Here is a 17,552-nt window from a genome sequence, read left to right as displayed (position 1 = left end):
CCTTACGTAAATCATAAAATTCCCTAATAAGGTCCATTGGCTGTACCTTGCCACATGATTCAAAATCATTAATTTTTCTACAATTTATGAAAGATGAACCACCTGGTAAAGAGTGATCACTTCCACCAAGACTTTGATTGACCTTACTTTTAATTTCAGTAAATTTTGTATCTATGATTTCATTAACTCCCAACATACTGTCCTTAAGTTTTAAAATACATTTATTTTCTACTTTACTTCCAGATTTAGAATTGATCCCTATTCACTGCTTCTTTTGTCTGTTCTAACTGTGTTTTCAAATAATCTTTATTTTTGTCACTATAGATTTTGTTATCCTCATGAACTTTCTGACAATCAGGATTTATCGCTTCCAACCCACCATTACAATGATTGGCTGTTTCTTCCACTTTAGAATCTCTTTTTATATGAGCCTCACTCAACTGGCTATCACAATTACTGTCTACTTTCACAATCCTTTGGTCACATTTTGTTAAATTTTTGTTCTCAAGCCCCAGCTCTTCCTTTATGTTGCAAATATCCCCTTTTATTTCACGCATATTTGAATTCATTTATCCTTGTAGTTCATTCATATTTTTTTATTTAAATTACTAAGCACAGCTATTACTTTTGCCATGCTATTATCCATGCCACCATTTTATTCTGTTTTAACTTAGCAAACATGTTGCCATGGATAGGTTCTTGCTAGACATTACAGGGTTCTATCAATTCATAGTTACTTTCAAAATTACTGACATTTTTGCCATTAGTGGATGAAGACCATGTTGTTTCTTCCAAAACGTGACTATTTGTTCGACTGATATCAGAACTTCTTTCATTATCTACTTCAGTAACTTAAAATTAAAGCAATTACAGCCCTTGGTCACAAAAATTAAGTCTTTCGACCTGGTTTCAGCACTACTATGAGTGCCTTCATCAGAAGTAAAACATTGAAACTGGCATGTCATGTATAAATAACTATCAAGCGATATAGTATTAGTCACAAAATTTTTAAAGTAGAATACATGGAAGGCAAGCCACTACAGGCTGCTCACATATGTCGAGCTACAGGTAGCATCATATTTATTTTATGCATGACATGCCAGTTTGAATGTTTTATTTCTGATGAAGGCACTCATAGTAGTGTCAAAACCAGGTCATGACTGTAATTCCTTTAATTTTAATTTGAAAACGGTTGCTGATCACGCAGCAATGTCTAAAACTTTATAATTTAAACTTTCTATCTTAACAAGAAAATTAAGTACAACTACTACACTATCATCCTAATTTCCCTTATCATAAACAACCATTTTCTTATCACTACCACTTTTTCCTTATCAGCCATTTTTATACATTTAAAATGGAACACTGAATTAAACAAGTTACTGAAATGGTTTTTAAATATATCTAACTGATGAGTTTAGCAATGCCACTTCTCGATCCATTCAGTACTATTTGGTATTGTGTGGTATTTCAAGATGACTGACCTCTCAGGCACTCCAGTGTCTAGCATACTTTCTCCTACAGCCCAGTAAAGTTATTAATAATCCACATGGTCCTCTTCTGTTGTTTTGTCTTGAAGTCTAGCTCCATTTATCTTTCAAAACAATCATTCTGTTCAAAAAAATTTTTACCAGCAACTGTGCATTTTACTCATCACATTCTTGTTCTCTACTTGAATGAACACTCCACTATCAGTCACTTGTATGTTTTATACGTTCCTGTCTAAAGTGCTTTAGCAAAGTATTCCTTAAGTGATAAGTAAATGTAAACTTCCACTAATATTACACTAAAAATCACTTCATTACATTATGTTCTCAGCCCTTGCTTGCTTATAAACAGTTTATCTTTTTTTGTGTTGCTCTTCACTTGTCTAAAGAAGAATATGTAAACGCCACTAATGCCTCTTTTCATTAAAAGTCACTTCTACACACTTTTCTTAGTACTTGCGAGTCTGCAAACAAACACTGTATCAAGTCTGATATTGTTCCTTGAACAGGCACCAGATGTATGGATACAAGGAGACCTACCTGTAGATTACTATCGCCTCTCACTATCTGCACCACTGGTTCTTTATCTGAAAATACTCATGGTATGGTTGTACCTATTAATAAATAAAAAGAGAAGTATAGCAGTACATGTCAAATGTTGACACAAAATCACTTCACTTATTTATTTATGGAGTTTCATTCCCACTGCTAAAGACCATTCCTCATTACATATCAAAAATGTTTATTGAGGTCTCTTTGTACCCACATTTGACACACAACTATAAATTATACTTCACCAAAAAGGATCAGAATCTGAATTAATTGACACAAATAAATTTTTCATACAGCAGGTCAACAAATTGTCTACATGACACACAGAATGATCATAATAGTTCATTAAGGTACACTGGCATGTTTATGAATGCAACTTGTTAAATCTATCACTGATTCTAATAGTCACTATTCACATCCTCGAATAATCCCAAGGCTAGTTCAAACAACAATACCAGAGCACACAGTCCAGAGAACACTGAAATTCTTTAGCAACTTACATACTGACCAAGACTTCACTCCAAGAAAAACTAGAAATGCAATCACGGAATTACACACATTTTGTCCTTATGTAAGAATATTATATGAGTTTGGTTACTTAATTATTATTTGAACATTCACTATATCAAATTATTCCTTTTTAAATAGGTGTAATAATTACTGTCACACTTTGCTTATCTAATTTCCAATACATGCTGTAGGAATGAAAATATATAGAACCAAGTTATGCTTACACTATCACAATTCCTAACTTCTAAGTATGGTATCCATATTGATTTTTAAAATTCGTGTATTAAAAATTATACAGTTCTTAATTAGCCTTCATACTGTGAATCTAAACAGAAAGATAGATTTATACTTTAATATCACTCCTTAACCATTGTGCAGAAAAGTATAAACTATTTTGAAAATTCCATTTGATAAGCTTCTAGTGATAAGTTGAAATGATGCCTTGTAACACACTGTACTGATTCCAGTAGTAATTCCCTATAGTACTGAGATTTTTATATGTACATACTATCAGAAATTTCTTTTTCTGTTTTTCTTTTTTATTTTGTTTTTATAAACAATATTCTGCAATTTTTTTCCATATTCAGGTACCTTTGGCTAAGATGGTCCCATGCAAAACAAAAAATGATCTTTGGTAGCTACCACTAAGTTTCATATGACAAATATTTTGTGCGAGACTTTTGCAATACAGCACTATAGCAGCAAAAATTTTTGATGGAATGTAAAGTAACATACAGAGGTTGTAAAACGAAGGTATCAAAAAAGAAAAATTCTTGGTACACTAAAATACTGTCTGATATGAAAGATCATGTAATGAACTGTTAAACATATACAATAATACTAAGTCTGAAAATGCAAAATCTCTGTATGTAAGATGGAGAAATGATTATAAAAAAGCAGCTATTGAAGCGAAAAAGTTGCACAATGCCCAGTACATTGAGACTTCTAACAATAAACGCAGAGCTGCTTGGAATCTCGTAAATAGTGTTGCCAAAGAATCACATAAGGTCAATACCAATATCTCTCTACAAGAGTTTAATGATTATTTTATTAAATCTATTGAGGACATAAGTGATGGCATCAGTAAACCTGAAGCAAGTCCATCAGAACTCATAAACAATTAGCATGGGATGTCCTACAATAATTTTCTCACTTTCTCTGAAGTTACGCCTACTATTGCATTTAAAATAGTAAGGAACTTTAAATCTTCAGATAGTGCTGATATTGATAACATATCTTGCAGTTTGCTGAAGAAGGTCATTGATTGCATTGTTTATCCATTGACTCACTACATAAATAAATGTTTATCAGAGGGGTATTTTCCAGGGGAGCTGAAATTATATAGGGTGGTTCCTGTGAATAAAAAGGGTGACAAAGACAACCCTGCAAGCTTCAGACCAATGTCAATAGCTCCAGTCATGGCCAAAATAATAGAGTACATCATTTACCATCAGTTACCTCCTCATTTTGAAAAACTTGGAATATTTAATGTAGCATAATATGGATTTAGAAAAAAAATCATCAACAGTAGACACAATAGACTCTGTAATTAAATATGTTCTTAAAGTGTTTGAGTAGAAGGGGTTTGCTCATGCCACATTCTGTGAGCTGAGTAAAGCATTTAACTGTGTAGGACATGACACACTTCTACAGAAACTCCATTTTTATGGCTTCAGGGAGAACAGCCGAAAACTACTAAAGTCTTATCTCCAAAACCATAGGCAAGTTGTGTGTGTTTGCACAATAAAGTGTACCTAGAAACAAACTAAGGTGGGTGGACCATTTTTGTTTTTGGTAATGATAAATGATCAATCCTCCTTAGTTCCAAAACAGGGCTATTTGCAGTTGACACTACCTTTCTAAACTACAATAGAGATCTAAATAACTTAAAACATTCTGCTGACAATACACTTGCCCAAGCATCATATTTATTCAGGTCAAATGGGTTTGTCATGCACGAGAACAAAACTCAAAAAATGGTATTTAGTCTAAAGGACAAAAGTCCTTTTAATGATCCCTGTTACATAAAGTTCTTGATGGTATAACTAAATGACAAATTGTCCTGGGAGCAACATATAAAATACATTAGTGTTAAATTATCCAGAGTAATTTACTTATTAAGATGTCTTATGATGTGTACCAGAAGCTTATGTTAAAACATCTTATGTTGCACTGTTTCAAAGTATTATGTCATATGGACTTGTTGTCTGGAGAAACTCAAGCCATGTTCAAAACATATTGCTTCTGCAGAAGAAAGCAATCAGATTCATTACATCTTCTCAGCATAAAGCACATTGTGAACCCTTGTCCCTTGAATGTAAAATAATAACTGTTAAAATCTGTATATATACCAAGTGTTAACCTATACAAAAAAGAATTTAAATGAAGTAAAATGTGGAAATAATATTCATGGTCACAACACAAGAAATAATAATTCCATACACAATTATACCATAGATTATCAAAGTTAGATATCAATAGCTATGAGATATTGGGCCACAAACTATTTAATAAGCTTCCACAAAGGGTACGAGACCTTCCAGAGTGTGAATTTAAGGAAACATTAAATAAATGGCTTGTTGCCAACCCCTTCTATGAATTAAAATAATTTTCTGACTGCAACATGGAATTGTAAGTTAACAATTCACATGGCCAAACAGTTCTATTTGCTAATGTAATTATTCTATTATAATTATGTGTAAAAAAATAGTCTATTGCTCTAAAAGCCTAATGACAATAAAATTATCTTTGAGATTTATTGTTCAATCTCTGTTTAGACCTGTTGATCAATAAATAATGGAACTTTATTTGATGTAGGAATGTAGGAAAATAATCACAATTGAATTAAATGAACTGACTATAGACAATATAGTTCACCTCTTGGCATCTGCATTCTGTTTATTTCACTTTATTTATTTATTTATTTATTTATTATTTACCCATGGACTCCAGGTGAAAATCCAACTGAGAGTATTGGGTGTGTCATACAATAGGCTATTAACATCAAACTTGATTGCATTATATATAAATGAAACAAATAATTAAACAGAAATAGTCCATAATCATACAAAGGTATTACATGTTTCACATTATATGTACATACAAATCCAAACAACATACAGAAATGATAATTTTTAAAGGTACATTTCAGTAATGATATTTAAACACCACCTTAGTATTCACTCAAACTGTATATACATTTCTCTGTGAGATATAGTTTCAAATGATTTTTAAAACATTTTAGGTCTGTTTCTGTTTTAATGATTTTGGGGAGTTTATTAAAAAACCTTTTGCGTGATTCTTCTGGGGCAGTCATAGACAGTTTTAGATTTCTGTTTATCATGTAGTAATTTTCTTTTGCTCTTGTACTGTGTTTGTGTACTTCTTTATTTAGGAGGTGTTTATCACTTGACCTTTCCGCCATTATACTTTGGTATATGTACAGTGAATATACTGTCATAATATTATAGTGTAGGAAAGCTTGCCTACAGGTCTGTCTTGGTGGTATTTTTGCAATGCATCTCACTGCCCTTTTCTGAATTGTGAATATTCTTTTTAGGTAGCCAGATTGTGCACTTCCCCATATATGAACTGAATAAGACAAATGTGGGAAGACAAGTCCATAATACATTGATATGAGGATTTTATCATCCACAGTCTTAGCTGTTTTATGCATGATGAAGATCTGTTTGTTTATCTTTTTACACAGTGCATCTATGTGCTCCCCCCATGCCAAATTTTTGTCTATTATAGTTCCTAGAAAATTTGTGCTGGTTACTTCTTTAATAGTCTTTCCAGTTACATTAACATTTATATTATAATTTTCACTATGCTTGGTCTGAAATACTACATTCATTGTTTTAGACTGATTCATAAACAGGTTGTTTTGTGTTAAATATTTATTTGCATTTTCGATAGTCAGGAGTGCTTCCTTCTCAAGCTCCTCCTTTGTGTCAGCTGTGCAAATGATTGTTGTGTCATCAGCATACATTATAAGTTTCTGATTTATATAGCTAGGGAAGTCATTTACGTAGAGTATAAATAGTATTGGCCCAAGCACAGACCCTTGCGGCACACCATGTTTAACTGTTTGTAATTCTGATCTGTAGTTTGTTATATTTCCCCCACTAGTATGTCTGATTTCTGTGCATTGTTTCCTATTTGTAATGTATGATTTAAGTATGTCATAGCATTTTCCTCTAATGCCATACTGATATAATTTCATCATTAATTTTGAGTGGTTCACACAATCAAATGCCTTAGATAGGTCCATAAAAATCCCACAAATCTTTTGTTGCCTGTCAAGTAAATTAAGAATGTGCTCAATTATATCTGTTGATGCTGTTTTTGTTGACTTCCCTTCTCTAAAACCATGTTGTGATGAATGCAGTATACTGTACTTTGCTATAAAACTTACAATTCTATTCTTTATTATCATTTCATAGATTTTAGCAAATGTTGAGAGCAATGATATTGGCCTGTAATTTCCTAATTCATCCCTGTTCCCTTTCTTAAATACTGGCTTCACTTTACTTACTTTCAGTGAATCTGGAAATATACCTTCTTTTATGTTGCTGAAATGTGCTTTTATTGTAATTCATAACACAACACAATCATTCAGAATACATTTGGACTTATAAGCAGGTATTATATTAATTGTATTTTAATTTTTAGGAAGTACCCCGTCACAAGAAGGATTTTTCTACAATGCTTGTTACAGTTTCACGTCCTACAGAGATACAGAAGTCTTTTAAATGGTTTGGATATAACATACTGAAGGGTAGTAGGGAGGAGTATGACTACAAATTGCCATACAATGATAACCCACAGTTAAAGCTTTTTGGGTAAGCGGGAGAGAAAAGTCATTTGTATATTTTCAGTTATTTCTTTCTTTAGTATTTATTTACCTATATATGTTTAATATAAGACATGCAAATAATGTTATACATGAAGTAGTTAAAGATCACTTTTACAGTCTGATGGTTGATGTGTTTTGTCAAATGAACTAATTTATTCATAACTTAGCATGAATGTCAAGGGAGAATATTTATGATAAATACTACCTGAACATAACTGATCTTTAAACCATGACTGGATGAATTTTCTGTATAACCAAACTTGAGCTTCACAACTTTAATCATATCTGATGTGGTTGCTAATGTCATCTACCCATCTTCCACAAGGTTACTTGCCTAGATTGTTTCTTGTCACAAGGGGCCCAGAAAATGTGTTTTTTTACACATCAAGCTTATCACCATTTTCTTTTCAAAAATAGCAGTTGATGTCTTGTTCTCAACCACATATCTGTCTTTTTTTACATATTTCTTTTCATTGATGATTGGGGAAATGTTCAATTTTTTATGGTTAACACATCATTTAAAAATATGGTGTTTCCTCAGGTTCAAAGGGATAGTGGAAAAAATTGCTAACCCTCAGGTTAGTGAAGATTAGTCTAATCATTAATTAAACCTTCCGGGCTGAATTGCCGTGGTCCATATATAAAACTTCTTCTCCTTCCTGACGTTTCGTTGCCTACTGCAGGCAACATCTTCTGAGGTGAGTCGCTGGCAATTTAGCCTGCAAGTTTTAATTAATGAAGACACCAGCAGTGAAAGCTTACATGTTATAATTAGTCTAATCACATTGTCTGTTGTGTTACATGCTGGTAACAAGATGATAAAGTGCCCAGACACAGCCATAGCTGGCATAACCAGAAGAATAATGGCACAGCTTTCACAATTGGTTCACAGCTGATAGACTGAAATCTCATATTATGCAATTACAGATAAAAATGATTTACAGGTATCTGAGGTAGAAGTCAATCAGGATTTTGTGGGCAAGGTTCAAGGTGTGATGTTTTTAGGTATCTAAATGGACATAAACTGTGGAAGCATGAGCATAAGGTCGTATGATTCTGCCTACTTTGCAGTCATAAATCTCTCTTAGTGTGTTGAACTGCAGTCAGGATTGCTACCATACTTTGCATATTCTGCAGACTTTAATTGAGCTGTGTCACATTGGGATATTTCAGTTCAAGAATAAAATATAAATATTATCAAACAGACAAATGATGGTTGCCACTGTAAAAAGGTTATTTTTGTAATGTCTTGGGTACGGTAATGTACTGTTTGGATGTATGTTTTATTTACGTGCTAGTATCATGAGATGGATGGAGGCTGCATATCTGCAAGCTGGTTTGATGATAAATATCATACCATGTTAGTAGTACCTACTGTTCAGGCAGTTTATTCCATGTCATCAGTTCCTTCCATGTCATGAGTTCCTGCCTTAGAGATATGGTGCAATCCATTGAGGAAAAGTGGCTGTGGGAATGCCTATGACATCACAGTAGCAAGAGAGAACTTGTTGTATAGATACATTCAACTGACACCTGTAATGAAGACAGAATATTTTTGGATTTCGTCCTTATCCATGTTTTGTCATATTTTGCATAATGCAACAACATTGTAATGCACGGTTATTGTGAGTAAGAGGACAACATACAAGATTGTGTTAATGAGCAGCCTTGCATTTATTTTGAGAGTTGGGTGTTGTGTTTGTACTCTTAAGTTCCAGTAATGGTGGCATAATGGCTAATGACCATGGCTCCAATCCCACATCAGAAATTTTCCTGGGCTTGATCAAACTGAAGATCATGATGAAGGATAGTCAATGGGACAACTGAAGATAGCCAGGAGTAAGCTTGCCAAAAATATCACACTCTTTTAATAATGCCACCTAACTGAAAACTTAATAACATTTCAAAATCATCATATGCCATAGAAAGTCAGGACCACAGAACTCCCTGAGAGCATCCTTAATTGAGAACTGCAATTTAGTTAGAACTGATTTGAAGGAAGGAGGAGTTATTATTGTGGGCCTGAAACAATTGCAGATGAATGTTTCAAACAGTGAGTAATTTCAGTGTGAAAATCTATTACCAAGAATGAAATAATTATAAGATTAATAATTGAGCTGCTCGGGGTAACACAATGGTAAGCGCCATCGCCGTGTATTTTGCGGTAGATGGCTAATACATTCAACTGACACCTGTAATGAAGACAGAATATTTTTGGATTTCGTCCTTATCCATGTTTTGTCATATTTTGCATAATGCAACAACATTGTAATGCACGGTTATTGTGAGTAAGAGGACAACATACAAGATTGTGTTAATGAGCAGCCTTGCATTTATTTTGAGTAAACTTACTAGTAGTTCCAAATTCACTCAACAGATGTCAGGGCCGAGCTTAATGGTAAGCACCACAGTCCGTCTGTTGCGGAAACATAATGGTAAGTGACAGAGAGAATGGCGGCAAGTAAAAACATCTCCGAGATTATGGCAACAGTGAACATGGCAGAAGACGAGAAATATACTTCCAATGATACTAATATCTTCGAGAGGGATCCAGAATACATTCCTAACGATTCAGATGACTCAGAGGTATGTTATTTTGAAAATATACTGTCTTTAGTACGTTTCACGAACATAATGGTAATTGCATGTACATACCATTATGTTCCTGAAGTACGTTAATTTTGAGGTTATTTTAGAATGGCTGCATTTTTTTGGCTAAGTGGTGTATGAATGCGCATTTCTCATTTATATTGTTACATGTAATTATAATAATGGTAATGGTAATAGTAGTTTTCGTTGTTGTACAGGTTAATAGCGAATCAGATAAAATGCCCAAAACAGCGAACAGTGTATCGCTCCTGCAGAAACCATTCAGGAACAGACAAAGAGGTCGTCTCAGAAAAGGTGCTGCTGTGGCCAAAAATAAGAACTGGAACATGTTACTGTTTTGGAAATATCTCATTTCAACTGGTAGATTTAGTGTGACTGAACACCACTTCCCCATGACCGGGCACACAATGTTGCCATCCGATAGAGATTTCGCGACAATTAAAAATTACGTTCGCCGACAAGTACAAGATGTGTACAGCCCAGATCAGTGGTGCGAGATCATAAGAAGTCAGCTAAGAAGAATCCATTGCTTGTATATAATATGAAAAGAGAGGATTTCTATCAAATACGATACTTTAAAGAAGCGTTTGTCTTCAGAAAGAAGACAGTTGATGGTCGAGATGTCAACTTGAGCTCCGAATATCCATCATCTTTATTCATCAGTGAGACATTTTGTCATGACAATTGGTATGAAATAAGCTTCAGGAAACGTGGAAGGCAAGGACCAGTTCCTATGCTTCGACTTAAATACAATGGGCCAAGGCTTATTGAAAAGAAGAAAGTTGCTGATGTCCTGTTGCTCCTAAATTACATACCTCCTGTCCACCATGGATTTATCCTGTCACTAAAGCCAACAGTTTTGGTTGAAAAAGACATTAGTAATGAGAGTGATGAATGATTTTGCAGTTTCAGTAAATTGTTGAATACTTACTGTAAAATTTAATATGTAATGTTCTATCACTATGTGTTGTTAATGGTGTATGGTAATGTAATAATTTTTGTATATTTCATTTCTTTTAGTCAGTTCTGAGTTTCATTTATGCCCGTATAGTAGAAGATAGATGTCAGAATCACTACAGAATAAAGGGACTGTTCAAAAAAAATTATTCAGCTTTGCAGATCAATTGAAACTTTAGATGCGCTGTATCTCGAAACTGTGATTTTGGCGCTTACCATTTTGTTCCCCCAAGCAGCTCAATTACAGGGACTCAATAAAATAAATCATATGTTTACACAAAATTGAGTATATGGTATGAGAATGCACTTTATCAATGCTGCGAGATAAATGTGAATTAATACAATTTCCACCAGCCACAACATCACCAACTGTCTTAGGTAAATTTTAGTAGCACTACATAATTCATTAGATGTGTTTATAGGCCCACTGTTTAAAATTTTCAATATTTAAAGTTGTATTATTGATAATGAGCAATATCTATGTAGTAACTTTCCAGAGTATCAAGCAGAAACTGATTTTGTTGTAGAAATTGTGTCTCAGAAGTTAAATTACCAAGATCAAGTGTAAAAATTGTGATCTGTCTCTGAACTGCATGTTTGGTGCTTGTCAAAAGACAGGTTTCCTGATATCCATATACATCTAGTATGTCTGACACACCATGGAGGCGATGTCCTAGAAGTTTGGTTCACCTAGAGTGCGTGTGTGTGTGTGTGTGTGCGTGTGTGTGTGTGTGTGTGTGTGTGTGTGTGTGATTGCACAAGAAATAGGTTTACACCATTCTGTAGTGGCAGGAGAATTATTGGTTTGTGTTAAACAAATTATGGAGACATGCTTGTACCAATGCAATCTAACTATTCTGTCCCCATTGCACAATCAGTGAGTGACTACTGAAATGATTTAATTTTAACACAAACAATTCTTTGTCTGAAATACTAGATATGTAAATACATATATTGTTGTTGTTGTTTTGTGGTCTTCAGTACTGAGATTGGTTTGATGCAGCTCTACATGCTACTCTATCCTGTGCAAGCTTCTTCATCTCCCAGTACTTACTGCAACCTACATCCTTCTGAATCTGCTTAGTGTATTCATCGCTTGGTGTCCCTCTATGATTTTTCCCCTCCACGCTGCCCTCCAATGCTAAATTTGTGATCTCTTGATGCCTCAGAACATGTCCTACCAACTGGTTCCTTCTTCTTGTCAAGTTGTGCCACAAACTCCTCTTCTCCCCAATTCTATTCAATACCTCCTCATTAGTTATGTGATCTAACCCATCTAATCTTCAGCATTCTTCTGTAGCACCACATTTCAAAAGCTTCTATTCTCTTCTTGTCCAAACTATTTATCGTCTTTGTTTCACTTCCATACATGACTACACTCCATACAAATACTTTCAGAAATAACTTCCTGACACTTAAATCTATACTCGATGTTAACAAATTTCTCTTCTTCAGAAACGCTTTCCTTGCCATTGCCATTCTACATTTTATATCCTCTCTACTTCGACCATCATCAGTTATTTTGATCCCGAAATAGCAAAACTCCTTTACTGCTTTAAGTGTCTCATTTCCTAATCTAATTCCCTCAACATCACCCGACTTAATTTGACTAGATTCCGTTATCCTCGGTTTGCTTTTGTTGATGTTCATCTTATATCCTCCTTTCAAGACTCCAGTCCATTCCCTGTATTTTACCCCTACCACCTTTAGAATTTCAAAGAGAGTATTCCAGTCAACATTGTCAAAAGCTTTCTCTAAGTCTACAAATGCTAGAAATGTAGGTTTGCCTTTCCTTAATCTTTCTTCTAAGATAAGTCGTAAGGTCAGTATTGCGTCACGTGTTCCAATATTTTTACGGAATCTAAACTGCTCTTCCCCGAGGTCGGTTTCTGCCAGTTTTTCCATTCGTCTGTAAAGAATTCGCGATAGTATTTTGCAGCTGTGACTTATTAAACTGATAGTTCAGTAATTTTCACATCTGTCAACTCCTGCTCTCTTTGGGATTGGAATTATTATATTCTTCATGAAGTCTGAGGGTATTTCGCCTGTCTCATACATCTTGCTCACCAGATGGTAGAGTTTTGTCAGGACTGGCTCTCCCAAGGCCATCAGTAGTTCTAATGGAATGTTGTCTACTCCCGGGGCCTTGTTTCGACTCAGGTCTTTCAGTGTTCTGTCAAACTCTTCACGCAGTATCCTATCTCCCATTTCATCTTCATCTACATTCTGTTCCATTTTCATAATACTGTCCTCAAGTACATAGTCCTTGTATAGACCCTCTATATACTCCTTCCACCTTTGTGCTTTCCCTTCTTTGCTTAGAAGTGGGTTTCCATTAAAGCTCTTGATATTCATGCAAGTGGTTCTCCTTTCTCCAAAGGTCTCTTTAATTTTCCTGTAAGCAGTATCTATCTTACCCCCAGTAAGATAAGGCTGTACATCCTTATACACTCCTGGAAATTGAAATAAGAACAGCGTGAATTCATTGTCCCAGGAAGGGGAAACTTTATTGACACAGTCCTGGGGTCAGATACATCACATGATCACACTGACAGAACCACAGGCACATAGACACAGGCAACAGAGCATGCACAATGTCGGCACTAGTACAGTGTATATCCACCTTTCGCAGCAATGCAGGCTGCTATTCTCCCATGGAGACGATCGTAGAGATGCTGGATGTAGTCCTGTGGAACGGCTTGCCATGCCATTTCCACCTGGCGCCTCAGTTGGAGCAGCGTTCGTGCTGGACGTGCAGACCGCGTGAGACGACGCTTCATCCAGTCCCAAACATGCTCAATGGGGAACAGATCCGGAGATCTTGCTGGCCAGGGTAGTTGACTTACACCTTATAGAGCACGTTGGGTGGCATGGGATACATGCGGACGTGCATTGTCCTGTTGGAACAGCAAGTTCCCTTGCCGGTCTAGGAATGGTAGAACGATGGGTTCGATGATGGTTTGGATGTACCGTGCACTATTCAGTGTCCCCTCGACGATCACCAGTGGTGTACGGCCAGAGTAGGACATCGCTCCCCACACCATGATGCCGGGTGTTGGCCCTGTGTACCTCGGTCGTATGCAGTCCTGATTGTGGCGCTCACCTGCACGGCGCCAAACACGCATACGACCATCATTGGCACCAAGGCAGAAGCGACTCTCATCGCTGAAGACGACACGTCTCCATTCGTCCCTCCATTCACGCCTGTCGCGACACCACTGGAGGCGGGCTGCACGATGTTGGGGCGTGAGCGGAAGACGGCCTAACGGTGTGCGGGACCGTAGCCCAGCTTCATAGAGACGGTTGCAAATGGTCCTCGCCGATACCCCAGGAGCAACAGTGTCCCTAATTTGCTGGGAAGTGGCGGTGCGGTCCCCTACGGCACTGCGTAGGATCCTACGGTCTTGGCGTGCATCCGTGCGTCGCTGCGGTCCGGTCCCAGGTCGACGGGCACGTGCACCTTCCGCCGACCACTGGCGACAGCATCGATGTACTGTGGAGACCTCACGCCCCACGTGTTGAGCAATTCGGAGGTACGTCCACCCAGCCTCCTGCATGCCCACTATACGCCCTCGCTCAAAGTCCGTCAACTGCACATACGGTTCACGTCCATGCTGTCGCGGCATGCTACCAGTGTTAAAGACTGCGATGGAGCTCCGTATGCCACGGCAAACTGGCTGACACTGACGGCGGCGGTGCACAAATGCTGCGCAGCTAGCGCCATTCGACGGCCAACACCGCGGTTCCTTGTGTGCGCTGTGCCGTGCGTGTGATCATTGCTTGTACAGCCCTCTCGCAGTGTCCGGAGCAAGTATGGTGGGTCTGACACACCAGTGTCAATGTGTTCTTTTTTCCATTTCCAGGAGTGTATTTTTCCTCTAGCCATCCCTGCTTAGCCATTTTGCACTTCCTGTCGATCTCATTTTTGAGACGTTTGTATTCCTTTTTGCCTGCTTCATTTACTGTGTTTTTATATTTTCTCCTTTCATCAATTACATTCAATATTTCTTCTGTTACCCAAGGATTTCCACTAGCTCTCATCTTTTTACCTACTTGATCCTCTGCTGCCTTCACTACTTCATCCCTCAGAGCTACCCATTCTTCTTCTACTGTATTTCTTTCCCCCATTTGTGTCAATTGTTCCCTTATGCTCTCCCTGAAACTCTGTACAACCTCTGGTTTAGTCAGTTTATCCAGGTCCCATCTCCTTAAATTCCCACCTTTTTGCAGTTTCTTCAGGTTTAATCTACAGTTCATAACCAATAGATTGTGGTCAGAGTTCACATCTGCCCCTGGAAATGTCTTACAATTTAAAAGCTGGTTCCTAAATCTCTGTCTTACCATTATATAATCTGATACCTTCTAGTGTCTCCAGGATTCTTCCATGTATACAACATTCTTTTATGATTTATGAACCAAGTGTTAACTATGATTAAGTTATGCTCAATGCAAAATTCTACAAAATTCTATGCAAAATTCTACCAGATGGCTTCCTCTTTAATTTCTTACCCTCAATCCATATTCACCTACTATGTTTCCTTCTCTCCCTTTTCCTACTCTCGATTTCCAGTCACCCATGACTATTAAATTTTCGTCTCCCTTCACTACCTGAATAAATTATTTTTCTCATCATCCATTTCATCAATTTCTTCATCATCTGCAGAGCTAGCCGGCATATAAACTTGTACTACTGTACTAGGTAGGCATGGGCTTCATGTCTATCTTGGCCACAATAATGCGTTCACTATGCTGTTTGTAGTAGCTTACCCACACTCCTGTCTTTTTATTCATTATTAAACCTACTCCGGCATTACCCCTATTTGATTTTGTATTTATAACCCTGTATTCACCTGACCATAGAGGGAAACATTCTACCTGGGAAAAATATATCTAAAAACAAAGAAGCTGTAACTTACCCAACAAAGCGTTGGTATGTTGATAGGAGACAATAAAAAAACACACAAACACACACATAAATTTCAAGCTTTCACAACCCACGGTTGCTTCATCAGGAAAGAGGGAAGGAGAGGGAAATACGAAAGGATGTGGGTTTTAAGGGAGAGGGTAAGGAGTCATTCCAATCCCAGGAGCAGAAAGACTTACCTTAGGGGGAGAAAAGGACAGGTATAAACTCGCACTCACACACATATCCATCCGCACATACACAGACACAAGCTGTGTTTATTCTGAACCACTAGCTTGCTTTCCAGTTGCTTCACACACTGTGTTAAAAGTGATAAGGCAGATTTAACAGTTCCTAACCCTGATCTGAAGCCAAATTGACTATCAGTGAAGATTTTGTTTTCTTCAAAGTATTTTACTATTTGATTATTTAATATAGCTTCTATCACTTTGTGTACAGTTTTTTGCAGTCAGAAACCTTATTACAGCACGCACTTCACACTTTGCAGCATTTTCAATTAACGCTGACATTTCAAACTGTCACAGTAACTCAACGGAGTACAGCATGAATCTCTCACTAGCACGGCAGGATGCCGACTGAGCGGCGGAATGCCATGACACCCAGATGGCCGCGCTAGCCCCGCCCCTAATGGACACAAACTAAAACGTAATGTAGTTTGTGGATAGCCCTAGTATATTCCTTAATGTGATTTCTTGTTAACAATATTAGCTTATCCAAAGAGTAAGCAACTTTCACTGAGTTAATACTAAGCAGAAATCAAACCTGCATTTGGATTGTATGGAAAGGTGTGCAATATACTGCTCCATCCATTTTCAGTAAGCTACCACTAGAATTCAAAAATCTTAGCAGTAATCCACATGCTTTCAAATTGAAACTGAAGACTTTCCTCTTGGGTCACTCCTCCTATTCTGTCGAGGAGTTCCTTGAAATATTAAGCTGATTCTTGTTGTATTGTTGATTGCGATTTTTATCTGTTATTATTTTTATGTTGTAATTTCATGTACTGACACGTTCATTACCTTGTAAATTTGCTCCTCAATTTGGTCCTATGGAAGTAGATGTGTAAATAAAATGAAATAGATACATAATTTGTCAATTATACTCCCCACCCTCCAACTAATGTACGCCAATGAACAGAACTGGAAAACCCTGAAGTTACATTTACTTCAAATTATTCATTTTTACAGAACAACAAATAATACAAAAATCAGAAAGCGTAAAAATACCAGTTAAAAAAATATTTTGTGTTAAACCACTTGGGACTGCAAAATAGTGATTTACTCCACTCCACAATTACTTACTAGAAACTGGAGAAGTACCCATGAAAGAGGCAAGAAAAATGAAGGTTCTTCCTCTCACTGCATTATGATGAGATGCAACCTTAGACATATAACTTGATCACCACAGAGACAAAGTGAGATTCATTCACTTAAAGGGACATGCTCGTGAAAATGACCAAAAATTTCAAAAAAATTTCTTGGTCTATAGAAAAGAATATTTTATGCTGAATCAAAATTGTATAATTTATGGACATTATCATTTTCCATTCATTCTAAAATTGAGACTGAATGTAATGTTGCACTGGGGCCATGCCCATCTGTCAGTTTGAAGTGTGTTAGAATACATGATGCATTATTTTGTTCTTCCGTTTTTT

Source organism: Schistocerca cancellata, chromosome 5, assembly GCF_023864275.1.
Source record: "Schistocerca cancellata isolate TAMUIC-IGC-003103 chromosome 5, iqSchCanc2.1, whole genome shotgun sequence".
In the NCBI taxonomy this organism is placed as follows: domain Eukaryota; kingdom Metazoa; phylum Arthropoda; class Insecta; order Orthoptera; family Acrididae; genus Schistocerca; species Schistocerca cancellata.
This window is presented reverse-complemented; position numbering follows the sequence as displayed.